The sequence below is a fragment of the Tamandua tetradactyla genome, chromosome 4, assembly GCF_023851605.1.
Source record: "Tamandua tetradactyla isolate mTamTet1 chromosome 4, mTamTet1.pri, whole genome shotgun sequence".
Lineage (NCBI taxonomy): Eukaryota > Metazoa > Chordata > Mammalia > Pilosa > Myrmecophagidae > Tamandua > Tamandua tetradactyla.
In genome coordinates this window covers 197,695,559-197,712,510 of record NC_135330.1, presented here as the reverse complement: position 1 = coordinate 197,712,510, position 16,952 = coordinate 197,695,559, and the positions used below count along the sequence as shown (strand labels likewise).

The following is a 16,952-nucleotide window of genomic DNA, read 5'->3' as shown; positions in this document are numbered from 1 at the left end:
GAGGAACTGCTTAAGATAACGTGTGTCTACCAAAGCTTTAACCATGCTTTCTAGATAGAAGAAAAGACTAAGAAGGAAACAGAGTCCCAGAGCTAATCCTGTGATTAGAAATCAATTAAGTTAAGCAATTACCGAAACTGCTTTCTCTCCTTTGGGCAAGAAAGAATCACAAGTGAGACTGAAAATGAAAATGCTCACACGTGAAAAGGGCAAGGCTGTTCTTGGAGAAAGACTGTTTTTAAGAGAGCAGGACAATGGAAATGGTACAACATGCCCAGGGATGTTTGATCAGGGCAGACGGAGGATTTATAGCCTATTGGTTAAACAATGTTTAAAAGGCCAAACATTGTTTTCAGGCATAAATATTTTCTTGGCCAAATTTAGTTAGTATTCACAATGAAACGGGGGAAAAACAGGACTAGGTGAAAGTAGGGGGAAAAAGTCAGTGTCAGTACCAGTACCTATTGGTTTTCAATTTACCTTTACCTTCTTTACCCTTACCACATTTTAAAGGAATAAGGAGCTGTATTAATGCACATCATTCAGAGCTATGAAACTCCTCTCACCTGGAATTTCAGCATGGATTATTCAAATTTGTTTTTCCAAAAGAGAGAGCTAGCCTGACCCATTAGAATCTAATTGCTTTGTGAAAAGAAAAGCTGAAGCAAACTTGTAGCATTTGGGGTTAAATAATTACCCTTCGACTTTAAAAGTTCTTTAAAATGAGACTACTCTGCTACCTGCCCGGCTGATCTTCCACCCATAAAACGAGTTTTTAAAAGCCTAAATGCCCAAGCTACAGCAAATGGGCTCCTTAGACACGAACGACTCTCCTAAGCTGGCTGAGTCCTGGCTGGCGGCCGGGGGCCCCCAGCCCCTGCACAGAGCTGTGCACAGCTCCGCTCCATGAGTGTCACCCACGGAGGACACGTACATCGCCGAGCCAGGTCTGGGCACGCGTGGCACCAGCTGCCCAGCAGAGGGCAAAGGCTCCTCCCTGCCCGCCTGAGGCTCATGCTGCAGCCATCCGGGCCTCACAGCTGCCACCCGGTTTGCTGGACAGAGCAGCCGAGGTGGCCATGCGGCAGATGGCCCCATGCGGCGGGTCAGAGCGCAGGTTCGGCCCAGGCTCTGACTCACAGAGTTGAAGCCAGCAGCAGTGACCCGCTAAAGAGGACTTGTCCTCAGCGGTAAGCCTGGCCCTGGAGCGACCCCCCGAGCAGCTGGCCATGCTCTGTGGACCTGGCACTGCTGACCTGTAATTCCTGGAGCGACATGGACAAGCTGTCCCTCACATGCGCTGAGCCCAGCAGAGGCCCTGGGGTCCTGGCTGGAGAGCAGAGTCCCTCCAGCCCCGCCGGGACCCCTCAGGAGCCCTGTCCAGCTTCTGGTGGATGGCAGGGAGTGGGGGACCAGGGCAGCTCCTCACACCTCCACGAGGGGCTGCTCGTGGGGGCCGAGCCTGCGCCCCTGCAGTCTCCCAGAGCCAATCCTGCCCGGGGCAAGCACCAGTCCTGCCGTCTCTCAGGCCAGCCCAAGCTGGGTGCACCAGTCCAGTGGTATTTTTAATTTGTAACTCCACTTTCCACCTCCTACAGGATCTAAAAGGCAAATGCACAAAATGCAATGAGAAATCAGCGGTTTGGGACTCATGTAAAATATGCCATTGGTTACGAGAACTACAAAAGCGTGGGGGTGGTTTGGGAACATAGCTTACATGTGCTGTGAAAGTGAAGTCGGTATCAAAGCAGATGAGATTGTTACACTCCGGAGGGGTTAATCCTACCGAACAGTGTGCCTGGGAAGTTTCTGTTGTGTATATGTTTGCACCAACAAAAAGAAAGAGAAACTGAAGAGACAATGAAAATTCAGTACGATATGGGATACTGGATAGAATCTAAGAGTGGAGGAGAAAAGGCTCAGAAGACACTCCTAGCAGGTAAGAAAAGTTGGACTATAGACTGTGGGCTTTAGAGCAATGTTCCATTTCTTGAACTTGGTTAACTGCACCTGAGGTGCTTACGTAAGCAAACATCCTTGCTCATAGGGAATGGACAGGGAGGTATTATGTGTTTAAGGAGTGTGACGTGTGCAGCCTGCTCTCAAACATCCAGAAAGCTGGCTGGATGGAACAACAGAGATGAGCTAGGTAGGTGGAAAGACAGGCAGATAGACGATAGAAGCAGATGATGGAATGATACGGCAGATAGACGATAGAAGCAGATGATGGGATGATACGGCAGATAGACGATAGAAGCAGATGATGGGATGATACGGCAGGTAGACGATAGAAGCAGATGATGGGATGATACGGCAGGTAGACGATAGAAGCAGATGATGGGATGATACGGCAGGTAGACGATAGAAGCAGATGATGGGATGATACGGCAGGTAGACGATAGAAGCAGATGATGGGATGATACGGCAGATAGACGATAGAAGCAGATGATGGAATGATACGGCAGATAGACGACAGAAGCAGATGATGGAATGATACGGCAGATAGACGATAGAAGCAGATGATGGAATGATACGGCAGATAGACGATAGAAGCAGATGATGGAATGATACGGCAAGGTGGCCAAATGTTAAAGCTGGTGGATCGGGCAGGAGGTATGCTGGAGTTCTCTGTATCAGGTTTGTATTAGTTTTGCAACTGTCCCATAAGTTTTAAATGATTTCAAAATGAAAGCTAAAAAAAAAAAAAAAAAGATTTGAGAAGATTCGAATGGTTTGGTGATTACAGATTTCCCAGCAATTGCTCCTGCTGGCATCAGCGCCAGCCCCAACCCGCACGACCCCTTTGCGATGCGGCGCTGATTCCCCAGAGCCCGGAGAAGTAATGCCCATAATCACACGGACACAGACTGGGCCGTGTTCTAAGAAGTCGCCCAACAAAATCCCGGAATTAACGAAGCCGCTGCTTTCTGCTGAAACCTAGGCTGACGACAGACGTTCCCCGGCAGGAGCCTTACAGAAAGCCAGCCAAGTGCCCCAGCGGTCACTGTGCGTGGGGCGGGGGGGCTGGCCTGGGCACGTGTCCATGTATCCACCTGACCGCCTCATTTTAAGCTGATCGAAACAAAATGAGCTCTGACAAGTCAAGCCACCTGCTGGGACCGTCGTGGGGCCTCGTGTTCCGGCACATGGCCACGTTCTCCCAGCTGCCCCCAAAGCGCCACTGTTAGACCGTGGTTTGGCACACGCCGCCCTTGCCTAGGACTCACCGGCCGCGGGCCTCGGCTGGGCCTGCTCAGCGTGAGCGCGGCGGGCAGCTCAGGTGTCACCGTCGGGCTCAGTGACCGCGTGCTCGGCCTCTCGGTTCCGGCCTCGTATGATGGACTCCGCGTGTAAATATATCGGGGAGCCGATAAAATGCCACTTCTCCATTTTCAAATTGGCCCACTCAGTTTTTAATTAAAGCACTCCGAGCAGTTCATCAGCCTTGGCATTTTCACATAAAACACTGATCATTACGCGAAATTCTGAAGAGACGAGTTGAGACCTGCGCATCTAAGGAGCACAGCACTGGAGCCCGGGCCACCTGAGCCCTGACAGCATCTCCCCCACCACCAGGGAGCCCCCATGGAGGTGAGTCGCGCTCGGCCACGCCACGGGGACAGCAACGGGCTGGCCACAGGGACAGCAACGCCGTGGGGACGTCCCGGCCACGCACATCTCGCTTTCCCTGGGAATTCCACCCTTGGTTTCTGGAAGGAGCGCGCTGAGGAGACCTCGCCCAGGCAGCTGTGCTCAGTGCCAGCACCACGCCCTGTGAGGACAGGGAGAGGCTAGGGAGGCAGGAAGCAGAGCTAGACAGAGGGCAGGCAAGAGACAGACAGAGGGACAGACAGCATGACTGAGGCCTCTGGGGCCAACACATGAAGACACAGCCTTTCACCTTCAGCAGAGATGTCCAGTGGTGCACGCAGCTTGTGGAGTTCCTGCCACCAGCGGCGTTGGGCGTGCACGTGGCTGTCCCGCGTGGACGTGGCACGGTGTCCACCGGTGGCAGTGTGGCTGGACTGGGAACTGCCTCCGTGGGGCACCTGGGACCCTGCGGGACAGGGACGGCCCCTTAGTGCTGCATGTCCTGTCCAGCCAGACGGGCTCCCACAGGAGGCCTGGGGGAGCGATGGCACGTCCTCGTTTTTACTCAGGCCCCTCTCGCTCTAGTACCTGGACTTGTGTCCATCAGGAGGGTGGGGGACAGGAGCAGGTCACATGAGTGGAACGACACGCTGCGCGAAAATGCCTCCTGCCTCTGGAAAGCCCGCCCTGGTGGGGCCGCGCTGCCTTCCCGGGGCCCATGGTCACGGCTGGACACGTGATGCCCTCATGGGCTGTGCTTCAAAGCCACTGGGTGCCCCAGTGCAGAGCCTGGCCGCAGGGCAGGCATTTGCCCGGGGTTTCTCCGCTGTCCTGTTGCAGTGCACTTAGTACATAAAAGGAATATGTGACAGGAATGCAAAGCACAGTCATAAGTTGAAGCCCGTCCCTAAACCACCCGCCTAGGAGAACAGGCCCCCGTCGACGAGCCAGCAGGCATGCTACCGCGTCCTGACCTCCGGGCTTGCCATTTCCTTCGTCTGACACACACGCACACATATGTGTCTCACAGTGATATAGGGGTTCACTTTGCACGTCGAGCTTCAGGAAAATGCATTATCATGGGCACAGTTTGGGGCTGGCTGTCTCCGTCAGCATGGCAGAACCCAACCCCTCGAGGCTCACACGCCTCCACCGTTCAGGAGACAGGGCCACGGCCACCGTCCCCTTTCCCTGATATGAACGTGCAAGAGTTTTCCTAGCTTATGTCCCAGGAGGGGACGTGCTGTCACAGGGAAAGCCAGAGCACAGCTCCACATGGCAGTTTCCAATTATGCACCCATGATTGTTGCAACTTACACACTCACTGGCAACAAGTGGTTTTTAAATCTATCCCCTTGCCAAAATTAGATATGGGCAAACCTCTTGATTTTTCCCACCCAGAGAGTGGTAAGTAATTTCTAGTTGAGACCTCAATTTGCATTTCCCTGATTGCTGGTGAGTTTGAATGTGTTTATTTGCCATTCGTGTTTCCTCTCGTGGGAAATTTCTGTTTAAAGTTTTTACCCATTCTTCTGTCGGGTTGCTTGTCTTTTTCTTAATCATATACAGGGGTTGTTTGTGGTCTGGGTGTTACTATTTTTTCAGTTACACATGCTGTGGTTATTGCATCCCAGGTTGCAAGTTGAATCTTCACTTTCTTTCCGGTGTCCACGAACGAACACAAGTTCTCTTTTTTTTTAATTTATTTATTAATTTTAAAAAATTAAGAACAAACAAAAAGATTAACGTATTATTCTGTTCTACATATATAATCAGTAATTCATAATATATCACATAGTTGCATATTCATCATTTCTTAGAACATTTGCATCAATTCAGAAAAAGAAATAAAAAGACAACCAAAAAAGAAATAAAACGATAACAGAAAAGAAAAGATTATGCATACCATACTCCTTACCCCTCACTTTCATTTAGCATTTCAAACTAAATTTATTTTAACATTTGTTCCCCCTATTATTTATTTTTATTCCATATGTTCTACTCGTCCGTTGACAAGGTAGATAAAAGGAGCATCAGACACAAGGTTTTCACAATCACACAGTCACGTTGTGAAAGCTATATCATTATTCAATCATCCTCAAGAAACATGGCTACTGGAACAAGGCTCTACATTTTCAGGCAGTTCCCTCACGCCTCTCCATTACATCTATCTTTCTTTCTGATTTCATTTATGCCCCCAGCCCTCCTCCCTCTATCATTCTCACATGCAGCTTCATTCAGTCGAACACAAGTTCTTAACATCAACAAAACCTAACTTAACAAACTTCCTTTACAGGTAGGATGTCCTGTGTCATGATTAAGAAATCCTGAAGTATCCCCAGGTCATAAAGACAGCTAAATTTTCTTCTAGAAGTTTGATTTTCCCCATTTCCATCTTTAATCCATCTGGAATCTATCTCGATGTATGGTTTGAGGTAGGGATGCCATTCCACATTTCTTCCACATTACTTCCCTCATCCTGGTTATTGACTGGTTCTCCTCCACAACTCCCTCACATGGCCCCATCTGCTGCAGACCAAATTTCCATATCTGTGCGGGTTTGTTTCCAGCCTCATCTGTCTGGGTGGACTCGCTCTCAGTTTGCCTGTCTGCACTCTGTCTCATTGTCTTCTTTATCGCAGCTTCACAATAAGTCTCCAACCCTGGGCACCTGTTCCCATCTTACTCTTCTTTAAGAGCGTCTTGGGTCTTGCATCTTTCCTCCTCTACTGACATGTGTTTTACATTGGTTCTTCCTATCCATTAAGATAGTATATTTCTAGTTCGTCTTTTATAATGTGTTTCCATTAATTTTATTGTTTTCTCAATGTAAATTCTGCATGATTTTTGTTAGATTGATTGCCATGGTTCCTGTTTAAATGACATATTATGATTTCTAAGTACTTGCTGCTGGTGTAGAGAAATGTTATTGATTTTCACTAGACACCTAATGAGGTTCTTTTGAGTCTTTGATGTAAAACAATCACATCATCTATGAGTAACAATGTTTTGTCCCTTCCTTTTCAAAACGTACACCTTGGCCAAGCTGGGAACTGGGGAGACGAATGAGACCGACCCCAAGACTTTGCAGGCTTTCACCTCAGTGGTGCAGACACTGCTGCAATAGATGCAACATAAATTTCAGATGTGTCGGACCAAATCATTGGCAGAATTGATGTGAGTAGCCACACTGACGACCTTGAGGAAAGCACTGCAGACCTCATGACGCAGGCTGGGGTGGAGGAGCCGGAAGGTGAAAACTAGGCACCTGCCACACAGAAGAGTTGAAGGTTGCTGATTTGCAATGAAATCTGGAATACTGCTGCTACAAGCCAAGAGAAGACCTAATGGCTTTTTGCAACTACTGTGTGTACACAGGATTTATATTAAAAAGTGTGCATTCTTATCATTGCTATATTGTTCATTTTCAGAGTGATTTTCCCCCCATTTTCTTGAACATGGTAATTTAGCATCTTGGACGTTAGTCAGTCATGTTTTTAAATATTTAACACTAAAACTCTGCCAGTTCCTACATAATACTGTCAAATATTTTAGTGTATTTTTGTGAAGTCACTTTTTTTCTGTCATTCCTTTTGTAGTAGCTGTTATTTGATAAAAATTGCATGTAATTTAGACAAATAGTAAGTCCTTCGATTATGGGAAGTTAGGGGTTTTCATTTTTAGCACAAAGTGACTGTTGAACTAATACCAAATTGTAGGTTGGCAGTATTTTTGAACTGGCCAAAAAGGTTTGAAAGTTGGTTATTCAGAAATATTTGACACTAATTTGTTACCAAAACTCAGAATCAAACCACAGATCTATTTCTGTTTTAAGTCCCTGAGGTCAGATGCTCAGTTGATGAAAAGTAACTGCTGCCACTGTAGTGTGCTAGAATTGTTAAATATGGAAAATAATGGAACAGCCCAGTGAACTGAATTGTTAGCATTTTGCATGAGATTCTAATCCGGTAGAACCCACAGTGTTCATCGGCACCGTTACCACAAAAAATCTGGCAGGATTCTAAAATTCAATTACTCCATCTTTTCTCTGAGCTCCTGATTGGAAAAAGAAACAGAAAGGGGGAAGAGACCACAGTAAGTCCATCCCACTCACTTGGCACGGGTCTTTGTTGACAAGTGCTTTGTAGTAGTAGGACAAGGTCTTAAGAATTAGTTTTATTTAACAATTTCTTAGCTAAATTCTTTTAGAATAACAATTTTTTATTGATCATAGATGCCCAGGGTAAAAATTCTTATCACTCCAACGTGTTGTTGGGCTAGTACAACCTCAGAGGAGATTCATGTGATGGCCACAACAGAACGACTTTATGTTACAAAAATGTGGAAAATTTAAAAATTTGAGGAATAGCATAGTACTTGACAGAAGAAAATCCTTAATGAACACGGTATGATTTTTTTTTATTGTTTCCAATGTCACTAGTATTGATTGTATTACAAGTATATAAAAATATTAAGAAATACTGTGTTCTGTTTATAAGTCATATGGGAACAAAGGATTTTTTCAGTAAAATCCTTCAGTATAAAGTGGATTAGTGGCTGTTATGCCCCAGCTGCAGAAAGAACTCTGAGCAGACCACTGGGCGGTGCTGCAAGTCCTTCCATCCATATGGGGCAAGGCCGGTGAACCCGGGCAGAACGCGCTCAAGCCTGGTCAGCGGCGCATGGCAGGGCTCCCATCCACCGCGGCTGTACTGAGAGTCCGGCCTTCCTTAGGGGTTGGCTTCTGTCGGTGATGCGGGAGAACGATTTCCAAGGCAGTTTCTCCACCAGAAATGTCTGCCGTGAATAATGACGCCTGAAATAAGAAAATCTATCAATAAAATCGTAACCTTTGTTTCCGTGGGCCGCCCTGCCGCATGGCTGAGCCCCGCAGAGTCGAGCCCAAGCGCGGCCCTGGGGATGCCGCCTGGACCCGGTGCTCCCGGATGGTCCCTGCCGGAGCAGAAGAGGAGAAGCCCACCAGACCCAGCCCGCCCTCCACCAGGTGGCGCGCAGGCCGGGGTGGGGCATGGGAATTGACAGGACAGGGGTTGCTGTCACACTGAGGACAGCACTGTCCTCGGGAATGCGCAGGGCGGGCGCATCACGGACCTGTGCCGTGGGGATGCGAAGGCCCCGGGCCGGGCCCTGGGGAAAAAGGGCCCCCTGGATGTGGTGTCAGGCGGCCTCCCCGGTTGGCTGCGCACGTCTCTCCTCGTGGAAACATACATGCACAGGGCCCCTCCACCTCCCCCCGCGGAGCCCCTACCCACCCATCGGGGCCCCTCCAGACCCTCCCCTCTCAGCTTGGAACCCCCCAAAGGGGGGTGGACCAGGCTGCCCAGCTGAGGGGCACAGGGGGTCCCGCCACTGCCGGGCCTGTCCAGGTCAGCCAGGGCCGCTGCGACTAACATCCCTGAGCGGCAGTGGCGCGGTGGTTGCAGGGCCGCCTGCCACAGCTCAGAGCCTGCGTCTCTGTCACCTTCTGCCACCTGGCGTCCCCCTTCCCCTGCTGACAGGGGCTCCAGGCACGTCGGACAGAGCCCACCACCACCCCCCACCTGGTCCCGTGGGCCTCACCCTAAATCACCAAGACCCTGTTTCCAAATGGCTCCTCATGCCAGGACCTGCACCTGTCCTGGGGGAGTTCTGGGCCCCGGTGGCCTCCCCTGCCCCCCCACAGGCCTGCGGCGGTGGCCTCTGTGTGTCCTGGGGGTGGGGGTGGGGGACTCACAGCAGAGCCTCTCTCCAAAGACGTCCTCTCTCCCTGCGCCCAGCTGCACCCTGTACTCCTAGGGCCTTTGCTCACACGTGCCCACCCATGGCGGCCCGCCACCGGGCCACCGGCCTGTCCCTCGCCGTCCGGCGCGCCCCTCCCTCGAGACTGGCCTGGTCCTGCCTCACCCGCCCCTGGACGGGCACATACTGGAGGGATCGCCGTGCCCCCTCCTGCCTTCCGCCGGCCGCGGGGCCTCCTCGGGGTCCGCTGGTGTCTGCGGGTCTCCGGGGCGCGCGCCAGGCTTCCCGGGACAGGACAGCGGTGGCCGGACGGGAGGAAGGAGCTGGCGGGCGAGGGGCGGGTGTGGGGCCAGGAGGGAGGCGTGCAAGGCGCAGAGGCAGCTGCCTGCTGAGGTTCCTAAGGCGGCCCACGCGCGCCGCCTCCACGTCCCGGCGCCTCTGCATCGAGAGGGGCATGTCCTGCCGCGGGGGCTCCACCCCAAGGGGCGGCAGGAGAGACCCGCGCCGAGTTCCTCCAAGGTGGTAGGATTCGGCCCACCCGGCGCCCTCTGCCCCTTCCCCGGGCACCCAGGGTCCTGGACTGCCGGCCGAGAGTCCAGTGGGGGACACGCACCCCGTGGGGGACCCGCTCGTGCCCTCAGTCCCCGCCCGGGGCCGTGAACCCGCCTCTGCCAGGCCTTGAGGAGGTCGGGGCCGGTGCGGTCCCGGGGCCCCCATGGGTCCTGGTACAGCCTTGAGGAGGGGGCGCCAGGGAGCACGCAGCCCAGCCCAGGGTGGACAGGACGCCACCCGCCCGGGGCGCCGGGAGCCAGCGGGGGCCTGTTGTTCAGCCGCTCCGAGGGCAGCGGGGAGCTCGGCCCCTCCCCCACAGAGCCGAAGCAGTGCTGGTCCCCCACGGGGCGTGTGTCTCCCACGGGAGCGCGTCCCCCACGGGGCGTGTGTCTTCCAGGGGCGCGTGTCCCCCAGGGGCGTGTGTCCTCCAGAGGTATGTGTCCCCCACTGGGGGGGCGCGTCACCCCCAGAAATGGCTCTGGCTGCGGCTCGCAGGTGGACAACGAGCCCCAATGAGCTTCATTCGGACGGGCGGACAGACAGACATCAGTGTCGAGGCACGTCCTTGGGCGCTCCAGAAGGTGAGCCGCGCCACGGAGCAGCCGCGGCAGAAGACAGGGAGGCGCGCCGAACAGGCTGTGGTTTTCGGGGGGCTGGAACGGAAGAGGGCGGGGCGCGCGGCGCGGGGGAGGACGAAAGCCCGGGGGGACGAGCCCCAGGCACCGGCGATGCCGCGGACCTCCCCGGCGCCTCCGAGGAGCCTGAGTCGAGGCAAAGTTTGAGCGGAGAGGGCGGTGCGGCGCTATTTAAAAGGCCGGCTCGGGAGAACCCGGCCTGGGGCAGGAGCAGCAGTGGCAACACCGGGCAGGAAGCTCCTGCAGCAATCAGGTGGACTCACAGCTCGGACCGAGGGGGCGGGAGGCGTGGGGCTTGGCTGCGGGTTGCAGGGGGCGCACCGGGGTTTCCTGGAGGATCAGACGCGGCTTGTGCGGGGAAAGGGAGGAGTGCGGGCCGGGGAACCAAGAGGTTGGAATCCACAGAGTGGGGTGGAGAGGCTGGTGGGGGTGGGGCGGCTGGGGCTGTGGACAGGCTGGGGATGGGGTGGGTGGGGGAGGCTGGGGTGGGGGGTAGGGAGGATGGTGTGAGGGTGTAGGAAGTCTGGGGTGGGGGGTAGGGAGGCAGAGGTGGGAGTAGGGACGCTGGGGGGATGGAGAGGCTGGGGTGGGGGATAGGGAGGCTGGGGAATGGGGAGGTTGGGATGGGGGGCTGGGGGAGTAGGGAGGCTGGAGTGGGGGTAGGGAGGTTGGGGGGGTGGAGAGGCTAGGGTGGGTGGGGTGGGGTGCTGGGGTGGGGAAGAGTTGGCCCTGTAGAGCCCCTGGGACGGTCAGGACCAGCGCTGAGGGGAGCACATGGGCTCAGTGCGGCTGCGCTGTGTGCAGCTGGGCGTGCTAGGGTGTTTTAAGTCATACCACGTAAAAATGAAAAGCCATCCTGTTTGTAGGCCGCAGATGCACAGACGAGATGTTCGGCCTGATGGAGCAGGAAACGCCGAGGCCAGGCTGAGGTGTGTCTCCGGGTGGTCGGCGTCCCAGCTGGGCTGTTGGTCCTTGGCGGAGGCCACCCGAGCAGGGAGAACCAGGAGGAGCTCCCGGAGGAGGCCTTCAGGGAGCCCGAGTCCCCTCGCATGAGCCTAGGGAGCAGGAACGGGGGGCGGCTCGGGGCGTCGCTGATGCTGGCCGGGTCCAGCCAGTGGTCCCTCCCCAGCACCCCTGCATTGCACTGGAAGGGACTCCTGTGGCTTTTCATGTTACCTCTGGAAGGAAATTCACGTGGGCTGCAAAACTCTCAGGCCCCCTTGTCCTGTCGGGTGGACCCAGAGCGGGGACAGGGCCCTGTGACTCGGCGGGGCCTCTGGGCCAGGGCAGGGGCCCCAAATCATGTGCCCAGTCGGAGAAAAGGCCCAAACATAGCTTCTCCACTAAAACACAACAAAGCCTCCCCCTTTCCTTCTCCCTTCACTTCTGAAAATGAACTCTAGGTCCTCCACTCCCTCTCTCCCTCCCTCCCTGGGCTCCCACCCCACCCCACCCCAGTCTGGCCTCCATCCCACCCAGCATGGGCTCCACCTGCCCGCGCTGGCCCCTCGGCCTTGCCTCTGACGGCGCAGCCTCCAGGCCTCCGCACTGGCTGTTCCTGCACGGAGCGCCCTTGCGGCAGCCAACCCCTTCCCGACCGCGAGGCTCTCACCACCGCCTGCCCCGCGTAGCCGCAGGGCGCACACCTGCTTACCTTCCGGTGGACCTGGAAACTACCAAGGCAGGAGTGTTTCTCTGTCATCAGGCCCCCTGCACACGTGGTGCAGGAACACATTTGTATTGAATGAGTAAATGCTGTTTGCCTTCTTAATATTATAAATGTTCTTTTAACCTATAATTAGCTCTTTATATGTGGAAAAACTAGTAATTTCTTAATTTCATAGCCAAGTACCATTTCTGAATTCTCTGATTTGAATATTTATAAGTTTTATTTAGTAGCTTCTCCAGTTTTCTAGAGAGCATCTATAATCACTATTCTGTGTCTTTCAAATATTGCAGTAGCTTCTAAGACAATGCTAAAAATATTGATGAGAGTGGGCATCCTTGGCTTGTTCCTGATGGAAATGGAAATGCTCTGGTGTTATACTAATGCACAGAGCTTCCGTTGTTTTCATCTTCATATGAAATACATGGGCACCATTCCTATTTTATTAAGCACTTAAAATCTGGAATGGATGTTGACTTTTATCAAACAGATCAAGATGATTATGTGTTTGGTTTTAATCCTTAGACCTTGTATGATTAGATTTCCTACAACTGAGATGAACCTAATTTGGTTTTATTCTATAAACTGGATTCTATAATCTAATATACTACTTGGGATTTTTGTATCAGAATTGGTTTGGATAATAGCTCATTATTTATGGCATGTAGTCATTGTCAGGTTTTAGTAAATTTGTTGGCTTCTTAAAAATAAGTTTGGGGTGGGGCACAGTGGCTCAGTGGCAGAGTTCTCACCTGCCATGCCGGGTTCGATTCCCAGTGCCTGCCCATGTGAAAAAAAAAAAAAGTTTTGACGTTTCCTGATTTCCCGAAAGCTTAAAAGCATTATTTAAATATAACTAGTTTATTATCAAAGGGAGGCTAATGTCATTAAGAGAGTGGGCTCTTCCTTGGGAGCTGACCCCAGGGATGAGGCCTGGACATGACATCGCAGGATGGACAATGCCTTCCTGACCAGAGGGGGAAAAGAGGAGGAATAAATAAGGTATCAGTGGCTGAGAGTTCAGAGTCGAAAGGCTACTCTGGAGGGTACTTTTACACAAGCCTCAGCTAGATATTGCTCTTTACCATGGCTTGCCAACCCCAAACAAAAACCATTCCTGTTCCTTAGTAACAACCTTAGGGTTACTAAGGAACATCCAGGGCTCTGAGATCCTACAAAATGTGCATGCACTGTTTACTTTTCAGAAACCTAAAACCTCCAGATGGTTCTTGGGCCAGATAAGTCCGGAAACCCGGAGGGGCCAGCCTCTCCAGAACATCACCCAGTTCCATTCCCCTATCCCATATTATTGATGCTCCTTTTCAACATGAAAAAGTTAGAATGGGCATAATCCAAATATCCCTAAAGGTTGTGAGAAGGATCAAAGGAGAAGGAGTTGTAGAAGTTTGGATTTAACATATGAGTGTGACTAATGTGGTAGTCATACTCACTTGTTCGGGTGTCAACTTGGCCAGGTGAAGATGCCCCATCCTTCTGTTTCTGTGGACTTAAATCATCAGTATGTGAAAGTCATCTATGGCTGATTATAATTGCAGTCAGCTAAGTGAAGTGCCTTCCACAATGAGTGCGGTTTAATTTAATTAGCTGGAGGCTTAAAAGAGAGAGGTCAGAAGAGGGCTCAGCAGCTCAGCCCAGACGTTTGGAGATGCGGTAAAGGAATCACCCCAGAGAAGGCTGTTGGAACCCAGAAGCCAGGAGAGGCCAGCAGACATCACCCTGTGCCTTCCATGTAGCAGAGCTTCAGATGAAAGCTAGTTGCCTTTCCTCTGAAAAACTATAAATTTTTAACTAAATAAATCCCCTAAAAGCCGATTCATCTCTGGTATGTTTTAGAAAACTAAAATAACCACTGAATCATTTTAATGATATTTCTTTTTAGTCTCCAGTGTCTTGGAGCAGCCAGAAGGAAAAACATGAAATTGTGGAACTGTAACCCATACCAAATATTTCAATCTGTTCTATAACTACTTGTTTCAATGTGCTTTGAAATGTATTGCTTTTTTGCATATCTATTTCACAATTTAAAAATGTTAAAAAAAAAAAAAAAAAAAGAGTGCGGGCTCCTGGGCCTAAAGCCACACTGCCTGGATTTGGTGCTTGGTTCTGTCCATTTACCAGCCGTGTGACCACCAACAAGTTATTTATTTTCTATGCACCTCAGTTTCCTTTTCTGCAAAATTGGAATTAGTAATGATATCAACTTAACAGGATGGATGTAATGATTAAAGGACTAAATGCATTAGAGTTAATTTCCTGAGAACAATGTCAGGCTTACGATAAGCACTCAATAAATGTCAGATACTTTCTCCTCCTTGCATTTGTTAGTAGTTTTTCTATTTTTTGATTCTTCGGTTTCTGCCCTTGTCTCCTTTAGTTATTTTAGAGTTTGTGTTCTTATTTCCTGAGTTGAATTTTCTATTCTTTTTATTCTTCCTTTTATGTGTAGCTCTCCTCTTACACACACCCCACAGCTTGTGGGACAGCAGCAACAGTCGGTGTTTCAGGTCACTTACTGCATGCTGGCTCCTTCCTCACCTACATGGCAAGGGAGGCCGAGAAGTGACAGCACTGCCCGTGGTTCCACATCAGGCGAGCAGTGCACCAGGGACTGCCATGAGGGTCTGGCTGACAGCCCACCTGCTCAGCCGAAGCTTAGATTGCCTTTGATATGTAGTGTCTTCATCAGTCACTTTCGAGCTGCTTGGTTATCTTTTTTCCTTGATCTGAAAGCTTAAAGAATTTCCAATATGGTACTTCTTTGGTTTTACTTTTAATTTTTGAACTTGAGATTCTTTGTGGCTTTGATACCCAGTTTCTGCAAATGATCGTGGTTGCTTTAAAGGTATATTATCTGTTTCAAGGATGCAGAGTTGAATATGTAGCAATTACATCTACCTTGTTAATCTAGATTCTTTGATCTGCAACTCTTTGCAGGCTCAATTTCCATCTTCTTCATCTCACCATCACTTCTTTGAGCTCTTTTTCAGAGTTCAAGTTCTCTAATTTGAGAGTATGGAGATTTCTGGAATCTTTTCTTTCCTGGGAAATACTGTTGGGATATATTCTTCACCTGTCTTTTACTTGTTCTTTTCCATTTTGCTCTATCTGATGGGGGGAGGGGAGGGCAGGCACAGACCTCCTACAGGGTCCTTTCGGCCTGATGGCCATGCTAGCCAGGCCTTCTAATTACTGAACACGGTGGGGAAAGTCGCTACTTGAAGTAGCTGATGGTTTCGGTTTGGGCTTTCACCAAGGTGGGTGGGGGCACATCGACATTCAATGGTTGACCCTGAGCAGAGCAAGAGGTCAGCACAGTTTTGGGGAAGCCTCAGCAGCAGGTCTCTGAATCCAGCCACCACTTGCAAGTGGCTGTGCAGATCCTCTCTCTCTCCAGCGGAGGTGGGAATGTAGGAATGCAGTGATCCCGAGACAGCTCATCAACTCTGCATCCCCTGTCGTTTAGGACATGGACTAAGTCCACGCGCATGACCAAGCAGGGGCCCGGTCCAGCCCCCTGGCCATCTCCTCACTCTCTCTGGAGATTTAAGTGAGCTTTTCAGATTAGGGACACTTCCTTTGAGAGAATACTCTCTCAAGCCTGAGAGATCTGTTGTCTTTTGGATCCACCTTGTTTTAGTCCAAAAATATCTGGCAGATTATCTTCATAATTTGTAGTACACAGTTATAGCTGTAACTTTACTTAACTGAATATGAAGTTTTCCACTTATTTCAATCCTTTTGTTTTCAATGGTTACGTGGCATGATTTAAAAGGTGGAATAAAAAAGGATTCTGTAAAGTCTATATCCCAGGCGACTGGAAAAACAATGGTATCACAGTTGACAGTGGTGGGAAGAGAGGGTTGTAGCAGGAAAAGAGTGAATTAAAAAGTTTGAACTGATAAATTAGAAATTCATGATTAGAGTTCAGAGGTCAGTAATAGAAATAAAGATTGGGAGTTATTTATCAAGATGATGCTATGTCAATGACTCATGACACCATTGGAGAAGAGTTTTTAAAAAATAGCATAACCTGAGAAATTCCTTTAATTCCCTTAAGCAATGAGGGCTCCCAGTTTAATAAGCCAAAGCCCTGTCCCCAGGAACTTTAGAGCACAAAACAAAACTAACTGCCCTCACCTGAGCTCTAGAACTAGGAAAAGGGAAAAGGCTGTGCCTACCAAGTCCTGCAGCAGTGTAAAAAGAGTGAGGCTTTCTCCCAGTTAAGTACCCCGAAGAGACATTCAATTTCTTAAATGCCATACTCTTATCAATAAAAAAAAATAGTAGTAATTCATTGCTCTGGCCTTCAGAAAAATAATACTAACATCTCTCAAAGGAACAACGGGCTGGCTGGGCAGCCAAAGCTGCAGGCCCAATCAGTCAGGCCCCTTCCAAGCCTCACTCCTGTACCCCTTACTTAGTACATGTGCCCTTTTATTCCTCATTTAAGTAGAATGAGCCACTCAGCTAAGATTCACTCTTGGATCTGAAAGATAATCACTTCCTTCCCTCTTCTCCAGTCTTGGATTCAGATACATGGGAGAGGGAGGTTTGTCCTCTGGAAGACAGAGGGGACCCCAAACTCCTATAAACAGTGTGCTAGTTTGAAACTGGAACATACCCCAGAAAAGCCATGTTCTTTTTCCTAGTCCAATCTTGTGGAGACAGAACTACTGTTTAGGGTGGGACTTTTTGATTAGGTGTTTTCCATGGAGATGTGTCTCCACCCATTCAAGGTGCGTATTAAT

General features: G+C 50.5%; 1 pseudogene; it reads left to right on the top strand.

Annotated features, from left to right (window-relative positions):
- The first annotated feature begins 6,595 nt into the window (after positions 1–6,595).
- On the top strand, positions 6,596–6,879 carry LOC143680611 (heat shock factor-binding protein 1 pseudogene; annotated as a pseudogene).
- Positions 6,880–16,952: the final 10,073 nt, after the last annotated feature.